Source organism: Mirounga angustirostris, unplaced genomic scaffold, assembly GCF_029215605.1.
Source record: "Mirounga angustirostris isolate CCGP_5_RB_7025 unplaced genomic scaffold, mMirAng1.0.hap1 SCAF_15, whole genome shotgun sequence".
NCBI classification, from domain to species: domain Eukaryota; kingdom Metazoa; phylum Chordata; class Mammalia; order Carnivora; family Phocidae; genus Mirounga; species Mirounga angustirostris.
Window position 1 is genome coordinate 57,581,568 of NW_026991723.1, and position 16,065 is coordinate 57,597,632.

A 16,065-nucleotide genomic window follows, 5' to 3' on the forward strand; every position below is an offset into this window, starting at 1 on the left:
AGGGCTCGGGCCGAGGCCGCTTGGATGAGTCATTCTCACCTCCTCAGGCAGGTGCGGGTGGCAGGACGCTTCGCCTCGGCGGGCGGGAGCCGAGAGCCGCCGCGGAGCCCCCTCTCGGGACGCCTCCTCCGGGCGGGCACTGACCTTGTCGCTGGCGGCCCGACCGCCGAGAAGACCCGGCAGACCCCGCAGAGCCGGGCGCTGGTCCGGGGCGCCCACTGCCTCCCGGACCCACACGTCGTCGGAGCCGGCCGCCGCCCTCCTGCGGTCCCCCAGCGCCTCAGGGCCACGCGAGGTCGCCAGCCGAGCCCAGAGGGCCGCGCCGCGAGGCGCAGGAGGGCGGGGCGGGGCGCGCGCCCACCGGCCCGCGGAGGTCGCCTCGCGCGGGCGCACGCGCCGCAGCCGCGCGGGGCGGGGGGTGCGGAGGGTGGGTGTGCTTGGGGCGCGCGCGCCGCCGCCGCTGCCGCCTCAGCCTGCTGCACCGCCCGCGCCGCCTGCTCCCGGCGCTCGGCCCCAGCACGCCGGCTACCGAGCGGCCATGGGCGGCGCGGGGTTCGCGGTGTAGAGTCCGCCAGTCCCGGACCCGCGTCCCGCACCCTGACGGTCCCGGTAAGCGGGGGCGGGGGCGGCGGGGACCCGGCAGGCACCCTAAGGGACGGGTCTGCGGGCCTCGGACAACCCTTTGGGGACTCTGAGGTGTTGTGTGGGAGCCGCCCCTAAGGGAGTCCTTGAGTACGGGGATAAACCCCCAAGTGTCCCTGCCTCTGCCCCTTGGGAGAGTCCCGGAGGCGGTGCGGGGAGCCGCCCCCAAGGAGGACCCCTGTGTGAATGGAGACTCCCAGGGCTCTCTCTGCATTTGCTGCCATGGGGAGGCGCAGTGTGGAGGCACTGTCCCCGCAGAGAGACCGTCTGTATAAGTACCGGAGGGCAAGGGTGGTCTCTGGTGTTGTCTCAATGGAAGGCCGTTTGAGAACATAGCGGAGCCTCGGGAGCCTGCGCGGTGGAGATGGACCCCACAGAGGACCCCTGTATAAAGGAATACTTTAGACTGTGCCCTAGAACTGACTGGAAGGAACCTCTGACAGGAAGGAGAGGAGCCTGCCACGGGATCTAGGCCAGGAGTAACTCCCCATATGCCCACAGGACTTTGGCCTTGACCTTTCTAGGGCTCAGTGTGCCCTAAATTGCGTCCCTCCAAGGTGGTCGAGAGGCTGGGGCCCTGCGGGACTGCTGCCTTTGTCCATTCCAACCCCCACCCCATTAGAAATTTTATTCTCCGTGGTAGCCCAGGTTGTCTCCAAGCTGGATTTTTGTGGAGGCAGGAACTTCTATTAGAGCAAAGGGCGTTAAGGGAAGGGAGGACCAGTGAGGCCTCTGAAGCAAAGATAGGAGACTTGGGGCCCTGGGCTTGACTATCCACAAGCAAGCCGTTAAGATCAGGTGGAATAATTGATGCTGGCAGGTCCTGGAAGAGAAAGTCCTTTGAAGGAAGAAGAATGCATGGGATTATTGAGCTCCAGTGTGCTAGGCACTATACTATGTTTAAACATACAACTCTTAAAACAATCTTGTGAAATTATCCCTTCAGTGATAATTAAACTGAGACTCAGAGATTTTAAGCAATTTGAAAAAGGTCACAAAGCTTGGAATCATGAAATCTGTTTTTCGGGATTTTTTTGGGAAGAGATATCAAAGAGAGGCAGAAGAAAGAATGTATGTTTGCTTAAGTTTAAGAGGTAAAATTATATAAAACTCTTAGAAAAAAACCAGGGAAATATCTTTACAACCTTGGATTTGGCAATGGTTTCTTAAGTATAACATCAAAAGCACAGACAACAAGAGAAAAAATAGAAAAATTTGACCTCCTCAAAATTTAAACTTGTGCATCAAAAGATTCACTGAAGAGAGTGAAAGGACACCCATGGAATAGGAGAAAATATTTGCAAATCATATCTCTAGTAAGCAATTAATATCTACTATGTATAAAGAACTTCTACAAGTCAACGACAACAACAACTACACTCAGTTCAAAAATGGAAAGGATGTGAATAGATGTTTCTTCAAAGAAGGTACATAAATGGCTAACCAGCACTATTCTCAAAAAATAGAAAATAATGGGAGGATATGGAGAAATTGGAATGCTGGTACATTGCTGGTAGAAATGTAAAGTGATGCAGCTGCTGTGGAAATGTTTCATGGTTCCTCAAAAATCTAAAAAGAATTTACATATGACCCAGCATTTCTACTCTTCAGTATATATCCAAAAGAAATGTCATATGATACGGAAACTGGCCAAATTACAAATTTGGTAGCTCTCTCCTGTGATCAAAAAAATGACCCCTTTCTGTAGTATTGGTTACCTATCATCATCCCTGCTAACTGCAACTCACCAATCAGGTTCCATCTCTCAGGAAGCACAGTGGATATGATAAGTTCATGATTACACTGTTTCTAGAAACAAGTTCTGAAGAATTGGTCTTCTCAGACCCTTCTGGCCCACTTTGAACTATAGAGAGGATACTGACACTGTGATCTCAAACTCTTTGCTTCCTCCAACCATCTTTGCAGCATTTCTGTAAGAAAGATTTATTCAACACTTGTTCTGTATAAAGCAATGAGAACTATTCTGATTGTTCCTCCTTCCTGAACTCAAAGAAAATCTGGAGCTCCTATTTCTACCTGTGAAACTTACTGATTTGGGTTGTTTTCTCCACTTCCCTTTTCAGAGATTTCTTTTACTTTATTATTTCCTGGGGGACATCCCTCCCCATTGTCTACAAGATCACTGTTAGTTATGTCTTTGAGCCTTTCACAGATATCTGCTATTCCCATATCAAAAATCAAATGAAGGCACAAAAGGGTAATTTACATTTAATATGTAGGATGAGATGGTTCCAGCCTATTAGGAAGGCTGCAGACTCTCCACAGCTATGTGTCTTTATAGAATGAGCTGAGGGAGAGGAGTTACCTAGATGTCTTATCCTTCCCTGTTTCTTTCCAAGCTCATACTGTGGAACAGCCCCCTCTTCATCCTAACTCCACTTGCCCTTGTAAATAATCTCACTGAACTTTAAGCAGGTGCTCTGCAGAGAATGGGTGTGCCTTGTACCCACACAAACTGCATGCTGCCCACATATACCTTACTGTCAGACACTTTTACTTTCATGGCTACAGCAGTGTATTCGTTTTTGGTTTTTTTTTTAAGATTTTATTTATTTATTTGAGAGAAAGACACAACAAGAGAGGGAACACAAGCAGAGGGAGTGGGAGAGGGAGAAGCAGACTTCCTGCCGAGCAGGGAGCCCCATGTGGGGCTCGATCCCAGGACCCTGGGATCATGACCTGAGCTGAAGGCAGACACTTAACACCTGAGCCAACCAGGCGCCCCGTGTATTAGTTTTCTATTACTCTGCAACAAGTTACCACAAATGTAGTGGCTTAAAATAATACACAATTTATGATCTCACAGTCTCTGTGAGTCAGAATTCCAGCTTAGTCTTCTGTTTATGGTCTGACAAGACTATAAAGTATTGGCTGGGCTGTGTTCTCATCTGGAGGCTTGAATGGGGAAGAATCTTCCAAGCTCACTCAGGTTGTTGGCAGGATTCATTTCTTTGCAGTCATATGACCAACGACACTGGATTCTTGTTGACTCTTAGCTGGAGGCCATACTCAGCATCTAAAGGCCATTTACAGTTCCTAGAGGGTACATGGACTTTCCCAATGAGGCCACTTTATCAAACCAGAAAGGAGGGTCTTAGAATAAGTATGCTAGAAGACAGTTTTATATAATGTAATATAAGTACAAGAGTAACATCCTATTACTTTTTCCATCATTCTGTTAATTACAATTAAATCACAGGTCTGTCCACACTCAAGAGGATGGGATGACACAAAGCATGAACACCAGGGGTTGGGAAGATGGGAGAAGCCACCTTAGAGACTTTCTCCACAAAGAGTGCCAAGGAAAGGTTTAGGTTGTCATCTGCTCTCATTTCTTCCATTTTGTTTGACAAAATGGGCCTATTCTACTTTCTTGTCCCATTGGGATTTACCACTACTTGCCCCTGACCCCTGAAGGTTTTTTTTCAGGCCCTTCTCAAGTTACCACAGATTCTTCAATATTCATGTTGTCTCTATGATAATATCTTCTATCTCTCTTTTCTTCTTTGATAAGGACACAGAAAACCCCAATTCTACTTATCAGCTAAAAAGGTAATCATTAAGCATAATTTGTGGGGTATTTCTGAATTGATTTTCTTTCTTTTTTTTTTTTTTAAAGATTTTATTTATTTATTTGAGAGAGAGAGAATGAGAGACAGAGAGCATGAGAGGGAGGAGGGTCAGAGGGAGAAGCAGACTCCCTGCCGAACAGGGAGCCCGATGTGGGACTCCATGCCGGGACTCCAGGATCATGACCTGAGCCGAAGGCAGTCGCTTAACCGACTGAGCCACCCAGGTGCCCCTGAATTGATTTTCTTTTTAACCTGGGTATCTCTCCTAGGACTTCTTCCAGGACATAGAAAGCACTTTTTTTCTTTCCTCACCATTCATTTATTTTTAACCATTGCTAGTTATGGTTGAGAGAGACAACCTACTATGGGCTCTTCGCATCCCTGAATGTTTTTACTGGGTTTGCCAAGAATGTAGGACACTGACTGTTTTCCAGGCCGTTTCTCAGAATTGTATTTACAACAAGCAACCTTGAAAGATAAGGCAACATTTCTCCCTGGACAAAGATCAGGCTTGCTTTTTCTTCCTATAAAAGGAGTGAAACCCCAAACCTTAACATTCTTCTCCTGTAACACAGCCCACTGTATGAGTAGGCACCTGTCATACATCCTGTGCTACACACAAGGCATTTGATAGACATGGGGAACTGATACAAAAAAACAAAACAAAACAAAAGAAAACAAAAACATGCTAAAGCTCTTGCTGTGGCTGTTCTGTGAGTAATAAAATCCTTGATATCTCACCCAGGAGTCTTGTGTCTTCTGCCAGCATTCACGAAGCAGTAATAGGATATCTTGTTAACTTTAAAACAGAGTAGAATCTAGGGATGTCTGGGTGGCTCAGTTGGTTGGGTGTCTGGTTCTTGATTTTGGCTGGGGTCATGATCTCAGAGTCATGGGATCGAGCCCTGCATCAGGGTCCATGCCCAGCACAGAGTCTATTTGAGATTCTCTCCCTCTGGCCCTCCCCCAACTTGTGCTCTCTCCCCCACCTAAAATAGATAAATAAATCCTTTTAAAAAATAAAGTAAAATCCCAGCCCCTGCACAGTTCTTGACAATCACTACCACTTGTTTTTCTAGAGGTTAAAACTGATTTTGTTAATTTCTCAAGCACCTTGTGCATATTTTGGAGCTTGTAGCCCTGAACCAAGCCCATCTCTTGGTCCCCAGGCCAGGCTGGATGTAGACATTGGGGAAGGGGTCACAAGCTTGGATAGCTAACCTCTGAGTTGTGAGTGTCCACCCAAGAGTTGTAACTGTTGGGTGAAGATTTTGGCTTGGTGAACTCCTGACAGAGCCTAAGTAGTGTTTGACAATCTCTAGGATGTCTGGGGTGCAGAGGAGTCCTATACTAGAGGTTCTGGTGCCTGGTGTTGAGAAGAGAGGGGTAAGTGGATTAGGGAGGTACAATGGCTGACTTCAGCTTTATCTCTGCTGATGAGTTCATTGTGAATATATCCTTTCACTAGATTGAGATCCTGGAGTAGGGGGAGAGAGGTGTGCTAATTCACCCTTATTCTCCTCCAATGTCAGTAGGTCCACTATCTATTTAGGAGAGACACCTAGGCCAGGCTCTGAGGTAGAACTCCTAGGTATTATTGTTGCAAGAGTTTGGAAATCCCCACATCCCTTCAGCCCCCAGTCCGAGGCACATTTGCTCCTACCTGGTTGGGAGTTCCAGGGCAACAGATGCTCCCAGCTTGACATTAAGGAGCCAGGAAGGGGTATAGTGGGAATTTGAGCTCAGAGGCTGGGCTAGTTCCAGAACAGGGCTTGGAGTGGGCTGGGCCCCTGTAGGCTTTTCTGTCTAAAAAGGTCAAACGGCCTGGGCACCTTGGTGCTCCTGGGTTCCCAGCTGAACACTGAGCCCTCCAGGGACATCCTGCTCTGATGACTATGCAGGTGTTACTGAAGGAGCTACTGAGTTCCTGGAGTGCAGATGACCCATACTGTCATAAGTGTGTGATATTTGTGGGACTAGTGGAGGTGCAGACATTACTCAGTGTGTAGCTATCTAGGGTTAGGTAACTGCTTAGAATAGCATTGATGTAGTTGGTTACAGATTGGAGGTAGACAGTGGTAAGCATAAGGCAAGGTAAAGATTTTGGGAGGTAATACCCACCAGCATTATTTTGAAAGGTCTGCTTTATTCTTCCCTTAGGGTCTGTGTCCGCTGAGAGGCTGGGGGTCGGAACCTTGCAGTAAACTGGGGGACACTCCTGGGGATGGGGATGGGTGTATAGGTGAGGGATGGGGCTGCCGAAGAGGGCCGTGGACTCACTTGCTGATCTTGTCATTTCTTTGAAAGCCCACAACCAAGTTGTTGAGACCAGAGGTATGCATGTGAATCCAAGACTGTCCTTATTAAAGGACAAGCAATGGGACAGAAATTAGAAAGCAGAGTTTAGAGGAGGGAAAGACAGGCCTGGTTTAAGGTGGCCTAGGAGCTTTATGGAGGAGAGCAACTTTGAGGGATGAATTTGGACTGCATTTGTGTTTGTAGGTCTGCAAGATGGTCTGTATGTGTTTGCAAATGTGGAGACTGTCTTTGTGCCTGCAGGGTGTTCTTGAGTCTACGTAGGTGTGTTTCCTGGACATGTCTCTGGGTACTCTGAATTAGTTTTGGAGTGGCAACATTGAATTTGTGTCTTGGTGTTTATGCATCTGTGTGGCTGATGTCTGTGTCCATGTGCCTTTGACTATGTGTGGGATTCTGCTCTGGCCTCTCACCTTACCCTGCCCCTCTCCCCTGACGCTCCCCAGCTGCCAGCATCATTTACCGCAAGGAATGGCTTCCGTTCCCTTCCCACTGTCTGGATTCCCACGGGTCCAGCTGCCTGCATAGGGTCCTGCCCCTGTGGCCTCTGTAGCAGGCTCGACCTTGGGAGCGATACACTCTGGAAAGCCCCCAGTATGCTCCTTGCCTGGCCACGGACCCAGAGAAGTTACAGTGGAGAAGAGGGGCAAGGCGGGAAAGGGGGGGGCAGTTGGCAGAGCCCACCCCTCCTTCTGGAAACAGAGATCTCCCTCTGGCCCCTTCCCAGGCCTCCTTTCCCTCCTCATGCTCTCATCCAGACCAAGTATTCAGGGTCCTGGCCTCACTGTCTCTGGGGATAGGAATGAACAGTCCTCTGCAGGCCCAGCCAGAGCCATAGAGATCTGGTCCTCTGTGTCCCCCAGTACCTTACCTTCCTGCATTGTGTTCATTCCTCATCTCCCCACCTGAAGTCCAGGCGGTCTTCCCTTCTTTCCTCTTCCTGCATTGGACGCAGCAACTATTCTTGTTCTTCATTCTATGACAGCCCTGGCCTCTGCCATGGGCCCCTGACCCAGGTGGAAAATTAGGCTTTGGATGGCTGGGAAAGAGCAGAAGCCCAGCCCCCTCTCACGTGGTGCAGAATTCCTGTTCTCAATCTGTGTTCACTGCTCTCCCTGGCTGGGCTGTGGTAAGCAGGTACAAAAATGAAGCAGTCATGGTCTCTCTCCTCTAGCACTCAATGTTTGACAGAAGTGATTTTGTGGAGAAGACACTTTCCTCCACCACAGGTAGTCAGTTGCCTGAAATTCTCTCCATAGAATTCTTAGGTGTCCTCGGCAGAGATCAAGGGAAGGGCTCCAGAAGGTCAGAACCTTTTACCATGACATGTTATTTCAGAGGGCCAGAGGTGAACTCCAGAGTTCCCGAGCAAGCACTGATATATTCCTAGCATCTACCACCAATTCTGGAGTTGTAAATGCTTGAGTTTCTGTCCTCCATGAGGCCATTTATTCTGATTTTACCTCTCTTGAGCCTAGGGAAAGCTAGAAGGTGGGGGTTGTGCTAGGGTTATGGGATGGGATGAACAAGGCTTCATCCCTCAACAACATCCTATGTGAGTCACAGGCTCTGACCCTGTCTTCTCTCAGCTCCTGACTTTGCTGAAAACTGAGAATCCTGAAGGTGTTTGTTCCAGCTCATCTTTATGCCCTCAACCCTTTGTTGTAGGACTTTGGTCAGCACTATGAACTCACACTGCTCTGGGACAGGTAGGAACCTTAGGGGACCATGGAAAGGACCTGTTCCACCTAAGTCAGGATGTGTGCACATTAACCTTGGCTTCCCACATGATGCTGCTGTGACCTTTCTGGGTCATTCCCTTCATGCTGCCCCCCTTTCCCCCTTATCTCCTTGCTCTGTGGCTGTCTGCCCAACTCCCACCAGGCAGGGAGGATGTGCCTGTCGCAAGACCTCCTATGATCTCTGGGGATGCTTTAGGAAAACACCTGGAGGGTGTTGGCTCAACAGGCCTGGGCCTAGTATCTTCTCACCTTGGGGGCCACAACAGGGGCTGGGCCCTCATCTAATAGGCACGGAGTCACCATTCAGAGGAGGAACACATTCATGCTCCTTCCCATCCTGGCTTTTCTGCATCCTGCTAGCAGTGGACAAATTGTAGTAAGTGCTAGGGTCCTATCATGGAGGAGACTCCTGCCACCACCTCTTGATTTGATGGGATGTTGGGTTTCATAGGGAGACTACACCACTTCGTGCACTTCCTCTAGCTCTTGGCTCCTATGTGGTAGGTCAGAAGGTGGGAATGCAGATGTTTCACCTTCTGAGAAATGTGAGGTATCCAAAACAGAGGTCCATCCCATCCACTCAGGGCAACCTTTTTTTTCGCCTTCCAGTTCTCTCCTCCCACCCCTAAACATCCCTAATCTCTGAACACTAGGATGCTATATCTGCCCTCTTTGTCTCTAGCTTCATGCACTAGGCCCCACACATCTAGAACTTTTCTGAAATCTCTCCCACTGCTCCAATCATCTGATAGCATCTTTATACACATGATCAGCAATGGAAATACCTTTTTATGCTCACCTGGCCTCTCTGTTGGGACACCTACTCCATAGGCTCTAATAGTAATTTGCCATGGTAACTTCCAGAATCCATCTCTACCTCCAGCTTTTGGTTTTGGTTCTCCATACCCCTCTCTCCATCCCTGGCCATGGTCTATTTCTTGTTCGTCCCTTATCCTTTTGGGCCTTTGCCCACACTCTGTTACATGTGAGGGAACCTTTCTTTCTTTCTTTTTTTTTTTTCTTTTCTGTTTTCTTTTCTTTCTTTCTTTCTTTCTTTCTTTCTTTCTTTCTTTCTTTCTTTCTTTCTTTCTTTCTTTCTTTCTTTCTTTCTCTTTTCCTTCCTTCCTTCCTTCCTTCCTTCCTTCCTTCCTTCCTTCCTTCCTTTCTAGATTTTATTTGAGAGAGAAACCATGAGAGAGAGAGCACACAAGCAGAGGGGAGGGGCAGAGGGAGAGGGAGAAACAGGCTCCCTGCTGAGCAGGGAGGCTGAAGCTGGGCTTGATCTCAGGACCCTGGGATCATGACCTGAACTGAAGGCAGCCGCTTAATGGACTGAGCCACCAGGCACCCGCACGTGTGAGGGAACCTTTCTTGTAAGCTATGCTGTCTTTCCTCAATGCTACTTTCTACTTACTACCAGTGAAGTGGTGCTTTTAGCCAAGGCCATCTTTTCGACATGGGCATTTGGTCCTATCCCCTACTTCTACATCACCTCATTACTCCAGCAGTTCTTTCCTTGCTCTCCCTTATCATCAATTTATCCCTCCTGACTGTATCATTTCAGTCAACATCCAACATGTTATGTCTCTCACTTTTTTTCCCTTACTGTTTTCCATAATGGCTGCACCAATTTAAATTCCCACCAATATTACACAAATGTTTACTTTCTCTACATCCTCACCAACATTCATCTCTTGTCTTCTTGAGTATAGCCATTGTAACAGGTGTGAGATGGTATCTCATTGTGGTTTTGATTTGCATTTCCCTGATGATTAATGTTGAACATCTCATCATGTACCTGTTTGATATTCAAATGTCTTGTTTGAAAAAATAGTCTAATTAGTTCCTCTGCCCGTTTTTATTTTATTTTATTCTATTTAAGTTTTTATTTAAATTTCAGTTAACATACAGTGTAATATTAGTTTCAGGTATACACTACAGTGATTCAACACTTCCATACAACACCCAGTGCTCATCACAAGTGTACTCCTTAATCCCCATCACCTATTTAATCCATCACCTCCCACCTCCCCTCTGGTAACCATCAGTTTATTCTTTATAGTTAAGAGTCTGTTTCTTAGGGGAACCCTCCTACACTGTTGATGGGAATGCAAACTGGTGCAGCCACTCTGGAAAACAGTATGGAGGTTCCTCAAAAAGTTGAAAATAGAGCTACCCTACGACCCAGCAATTGCACTACTGGGTATTTACCCCAAAGATACAAATGTAGTGATCCGAAGGGGCATGTGCACCCCAATGTTTATAGCAGCAATGTCTACAATAGCCAAACTATGGAACGAACCTAGATGTCCATCGACAGATGAATGGATAAAGATGATGTGGTGTATATACACAATGGAATATTATGCAGCCATTAAAAAATGAAATCTTGCCATTTGCAACAACCTGGATGGAACTAGAGGGTATTATGCTAAGAGAAATAAGTCAATCAGAGAAAGACAATTATCATATGATCTCACTGATATGTGGAATTTGAGAAATAAGGCAGAGGATCATAGGGGGAGAGAGGAAAAAATAAAACAAGACAAAACCAGAGAGGGAGACAAACCATAAGAGATTCTTAATCTCAGGAAACAAACTGAGGGCTGCTGGAGTGGAGGGGGTGGGAGGGAGGGGGTGGCTGGGGGGATGGACATTGGGGAGGGTATGTGCTATGGGGAACACTGTGAATTGTGTAAGACTGTTGAATCATAGACCTGTACCCTTGAAACAAATAATACATTATATGTTAATAAAAAAAGTAAGGGGGCACCTGGGTGGCTCAGTCATTAAGCATCTGCCTTCGGCTCAGGTCATGATCCCAGGGTCCTGGGATAGAGCCCCGCATCAGGCTCCCTGCTCTGCAGGAAACCTGCTTCTCCCTCTCCCACTCCCCCTGCTTGTGTTCCCTCTCTCACTGTGTCTCTCTCTGTCAAATAAATAAAATCTTTTAAAAAAATTAAAAAAAATAAGAGTCTGTTTCTTGGTTTGCCTCTCTTTTTTTCCTTTTGCTTATTTGTTTTGTTTCTTAAATTCCACAAATGAGTGAAATCATATGGTATTTTGCTATTAAATCAGACTTTGTTGTTGTCATTGATGTCACGCACCCCCCCTTTTAAAAAGATTTATTTGAGAGAGAGAGAACACAAGTGGGGAAAGGAGCAGAGGGAGAGGAAGCAGACTCCCCACTGAGTGTGGAGCCCCACGCGGGGACTCACTCCCAAGACCCCGAAATCATGACCTGAGCCAAAGTCAGACGCTTAACCAACTGAGCCACCCAGGCACCCCTGATGTCACTCACCTTTTAAAAAAGTCTTCTCTGGGTCCGTTTTCCTCCTACTGCTATTTCCTCAGTTTTCTGCACTTCTATGAAACAAACTTCCTTGAAATAATTGACTACACTTGCTATCACCAGTTATTCTTCTTCCATTCTTTTTTTAAAGATTTTATTTATTTATTTGAGAGAGAGAGAATGAGAGAAAGAGAGCACATGGGGGAGAGGGTCAGAGGGAGAAGCAGACTCCCTGCTGAGCAGTGAGCCCAATACGGGACTACATCCTGGGACTCCAGGATCATGACCTGAGCCAAAGGAAGTCGCTTAACCAACTGAGCCACCCAGATGCCCCACCTTCCATTCTTTCTTGAATCCATTCCAGTCGTGCCTTCATGTCCATCATTCATCAGACTATTCTTAAGGCCATGAGTGATTTCTGTGTTGCTGAATCTAATGGTCAATTCTAAGTCCTCATTTTCTTTGGCCCAATCACAACTTTTGACACAGTTGCTCACTATCTCCTTGCAATATTTTTCTCCTCTTGGCTTATGGTATACCACATTCTTCTGCTTTTCCTTCCTCCCTGGGTACTGCTTCTTAGTTTCCTCTCTTACTGGATTCCCTTTTCCCTCCAATTTCCTACTGTTAGAATATCCCAGAGCCCAGTCCTTTGGGTTTTTCCTTCATTTCACTCATTCCCTTGGTGATCTTATCTAGTCTCATGGTTTTACATACATCAGTCAGTCAGTCAATCAATCAATCAATCAATCAATCAATCATCTCTCTCTGAGGACCACCAGGTTTCTGTGTTTATTTTTTTAATTTTTTAATTTTTATTAATATTTATTTTAGAGAGAGAGAGAGCACAAGCAGGGGGAACTGCAGAGGGTGAAGGAGAAGCAGGCTTCCCACTGAGCAGGGAGCCCGATGCAGGGCTTGATCCCTGGACCCTAGGATCATGACCTGAGCCAAAGGCAGCCGCTTAACCGACTAAGCCACCCAGGCGCCCCAGGTTTCTGTGTTTAGAATAGATTTTGGAGGTATGGTTTCAGGAGGAATCAGAGAGGTTAGTTATGATACTATTCCAACAACTGTAGAAGCAAAGGGAGTGCAAAGTGGTTATGTTCTGGATTCTTTTTTTTAATTTAAGATTTTATTTTTAAAAATATTTTATTTATTTGACACAGAGAGAGAGAGAGCGCGCGAGTGAGCAAGAGCTCAGCAGGCAGAGGGAGAGGGAGAAGCAGGCTTCCCGCCGAGCAGGGAGCCCGATGCAGGGCTCAATCCCAGGACCCTGGGATCATGACCTGAGCCGAAGGCAGACGCTTAACTGACTGAGCCACCCCGGCGCCCAAAGATTTTATTTATTTTAGAGAGTGTGTGTGAGAGTGGGGGTGGTAGTGGGGGCAGAGAGGGAGGGAGAGGGACAAGTAGATAAGCAGACTCTGTGCTGAGCACAGAGCCCATGTGGGGCTCCATTGCATGACCCTGAGATCATGACCTGAGCTGAAATTAAGAGTTGGACGCTCAAATGACTGAGCCACCCAGGGGCCCCATGCATTCATTTTGAAGGCAGAGATTTTCTCATGGATTGGATATGGACTGTTAGAGATAAAACATCAAAATTACACCAGTGGTTTCGGCCTGAACAATGGACAAGAGAAGGTGCCATTAACTGATGTGGGAAATACTGCAATTAGAATAGGTCTGGTATGTGTGACTGGGTGGTGGTAAGGGAGCAGGGAATCAGGATTTCACTTTTGAGATGAATATTGGACATCCATGTGTATATGTTTTTTTTTTTAAAGATTTATTTGAGAGAGTGAGAGAGCATGAGTGGGGGGTGGGAGAGGCAGAGGGAGAGGGAGAAGCAGACTCCCCACTGAGCAGGGAGCCCAACTCCAGGCTCCATCCCAGGATCCTGGGATCATGACCTGAGCTGAAGGCAGACACTTAACCAACTGAGCCACCCAGGTGCCCCTGTATGTGTTGATTAGACAATTTGGAGGCATGAGACTACCCCATAGAGTAATGATCTCCATGGAGGCAAGGCCTGTGTCTTGGTGATTGTTTTGTCTGGCATAGTTCCTGGCACATATTAAGTACACAAATATTTTTATTTTATTTTTTAAGATTTTATTTATTTATTTGACAGAGAGAGACACAGCGAGAGAGGGAACACAAGCAGGGGGAGTGGGAGGGGGAGAAGCAGGCTTCCCGCCGAGCAGGGAGCCCGATGTGGGGCTCGATCCCAGGACTCCGGGATCATGACCTGAGCCGAAGGCAGATGCTTAACCATCTGAGCCACCCAGGTGCCCCTAAGTACACAAATATTTTAATTGTCAAAATGCAAGATGCCTGTCAAGGTCATTTTTATTGTGACCCTTTTATGTGACCCTAGGGTCCTCCTCATCAGCTGAGTATTTCCTCCTGTGGCAGGATCCCATAGACCATAGCACTCATCACATTGATGTAATAATTTATCTGCTTCCTCAGGCCAGACTTTGGATTCAAGTCTATTAAGGTATTACCATGCACAGCCCCTATCCTAAGCCCTGGGGATATGAGATACTATTGTAATTTTTTAGGAAAGAAAGGACGTGAAACTGAACTATAAGCAGAGGCATTAAAAAGAGAGGGAAGAGGAAACCTGAGAGATATCAAAATTAGAACCCAGAGAGGGACACCTGGGTGGCTCAGCCAGTTAAGCGTCTGCCTTCGGCTTGGGTCATGATCCCAGGATTCTGGGATGAGTCCCGAGTTGGGCTCCTTGCTCGGTGGGGAGCCTGCTTCTCCCTCTGCCTGCTCTGCCTGCTGCTCCCCCTGCTTATACTCTCTCTCTGAAAAATAAATAAAATCTTTTTTTTTCTAATAAATTCTTACTTAGACTTGTGGTTTATTTCAGATCGAAATTGTATCATCTTCCTGTGAAATATGGAAATGTATGGCCAAAACAACCAGCTTTGCCTTTAGCAAATTCTGTGGCCTCATGAAAACATGAACAATACTGTTTAGACTGTTTTGTCTATAAATACTGACTATAAATAAAGTCTTAAAAAAATTAGAACCCAGTGACTGACTTGATGTATGGTCTAAAAAAAAAGTGGATGTATAGTGATACCATTCCGTGACATTAGAAAGCAGTTTGGTGGGATAGAGGATATTTGGAAACTTTGAGTTGATGTGCATTGTCTTTGGAGCAAGATGGAGCTTCTTCCTGTCTGTTGGCTATACAGTTGGAGCTCAGAGGAAAGACTAGAGCAACAAAGCGACTTTGGGAATCACCAGTATATTAACAGTAATTGAGGTTTGGGGTATGGATGTACAGTTGTCCCCCTTTCCAGATAAAGAAATTGGGGCTCAGAAATGTTAAGTAACTTGCCAAATGTTAGAGTTGGGATTTTAACTCTGATTTTTTTCACATTCCATTCTTGTGACTTTGGCCTTAAAATCTGCATCCTCTCCAAGGGTCACACATTTGGCTTGAAAATTGTAAAAACACATGCTCAAGGATTTTGTAATGTTTTCCTTGTGTTGTAGTTTTGTTGCCCTTTATTCATGCTTATCATCTTTCTCTGAAATCATTCTCTGGTCATTTCAGTCAGAAGTTTCCTTCTGAAGGTGATCCAAATCTTTTATTCATACTTAACCTTATATCGAGGGGAATAAGCACAACCTTCAGCTATGTTGTGCAGCTGTAGCCTCCTTAAGGGCCAGGATTTCAGTCTTCCTTCCAAGGACACCGTTCCTGCCCCAACCCAGTTAATGGGAGAAGGTAGGACAGGTCCAATCACACCTCCTTGGGAGGTCAAGGAATATGAGTCTGATGGCCACCGTTAAGAGATTCACTTTGTGGCCAGGGTTACATAGGCTGGTGGTGGTGCTGGGGGTGGGAGTGAGGTTGACTGAACAGGAAGTGGGAAAGAGCTCTAATACTGCCTTAGTATGGCAAGTTATTGGAGAGGCCTCATAAAATAAGTCTGTAGAAGGAACTTCATTTAGTCTATGTGTGAGGGAGTATGTAGACAAGATACGGTCAGATCTCAGCTTGCCTCTCAGTCTTCCTCTTGGGTTTCTCCATTACATTCCAGGGGTTTCAGAGAATTTCACATCATCTTTCCATTAATGATAAACAGATATTACTATGAAATAGCCAATTATTGGACATTCCAGAAAGATCAAAGGGGCCACAGTCCCTGTTCAGTGCTGAGCAGTTTATCTGCTTTAGAGCCTCATGGGTGGCATTAAATTCTGGATCCCTGTCCATTTTCCATGACTGTTTAGTGGAACAGAACACTATAAAAGGCTAAAAGTTTTTGGTTTTGTTTTATTTGTTTGTTTTGACAGTCAAAATGAGTGGTTCTGGTGCTTTCTGAAATGTAGGGGGACATAAGAAATGGGGAATGATGACAGGCACCGAGGGCTGGAGTAGGCAGACTAATTGGTGCTATCTTTGGCTGGGGAGAGGACAAGAGTCATCCTCTGAGGGGAAGATACC

General features: G+C 46.5%; 1 long non-coding RNA gene across 1 annotated transcript in view; it reads left to right on the plus strand.

The window, feature by feature from the left end:
• The first annotated feature begins 389 nt into the window (after window positions 1-389).
• LOC135362641 (uncharacterized) overlaps window positions 390-16,065 on the plus strand; it is a 108,543-nt gene continuing 92,867 nt past the window's right edge. Inside the window, exon 1 of the long non-coding RNA XR_010407567.1 lies at window positions 390-609. This is a non-coding gene — a long non-coding RNA (uncharacterized LOC135362641). The remainder of the gene's footprint in view (window positions 610-16,065) is intronic.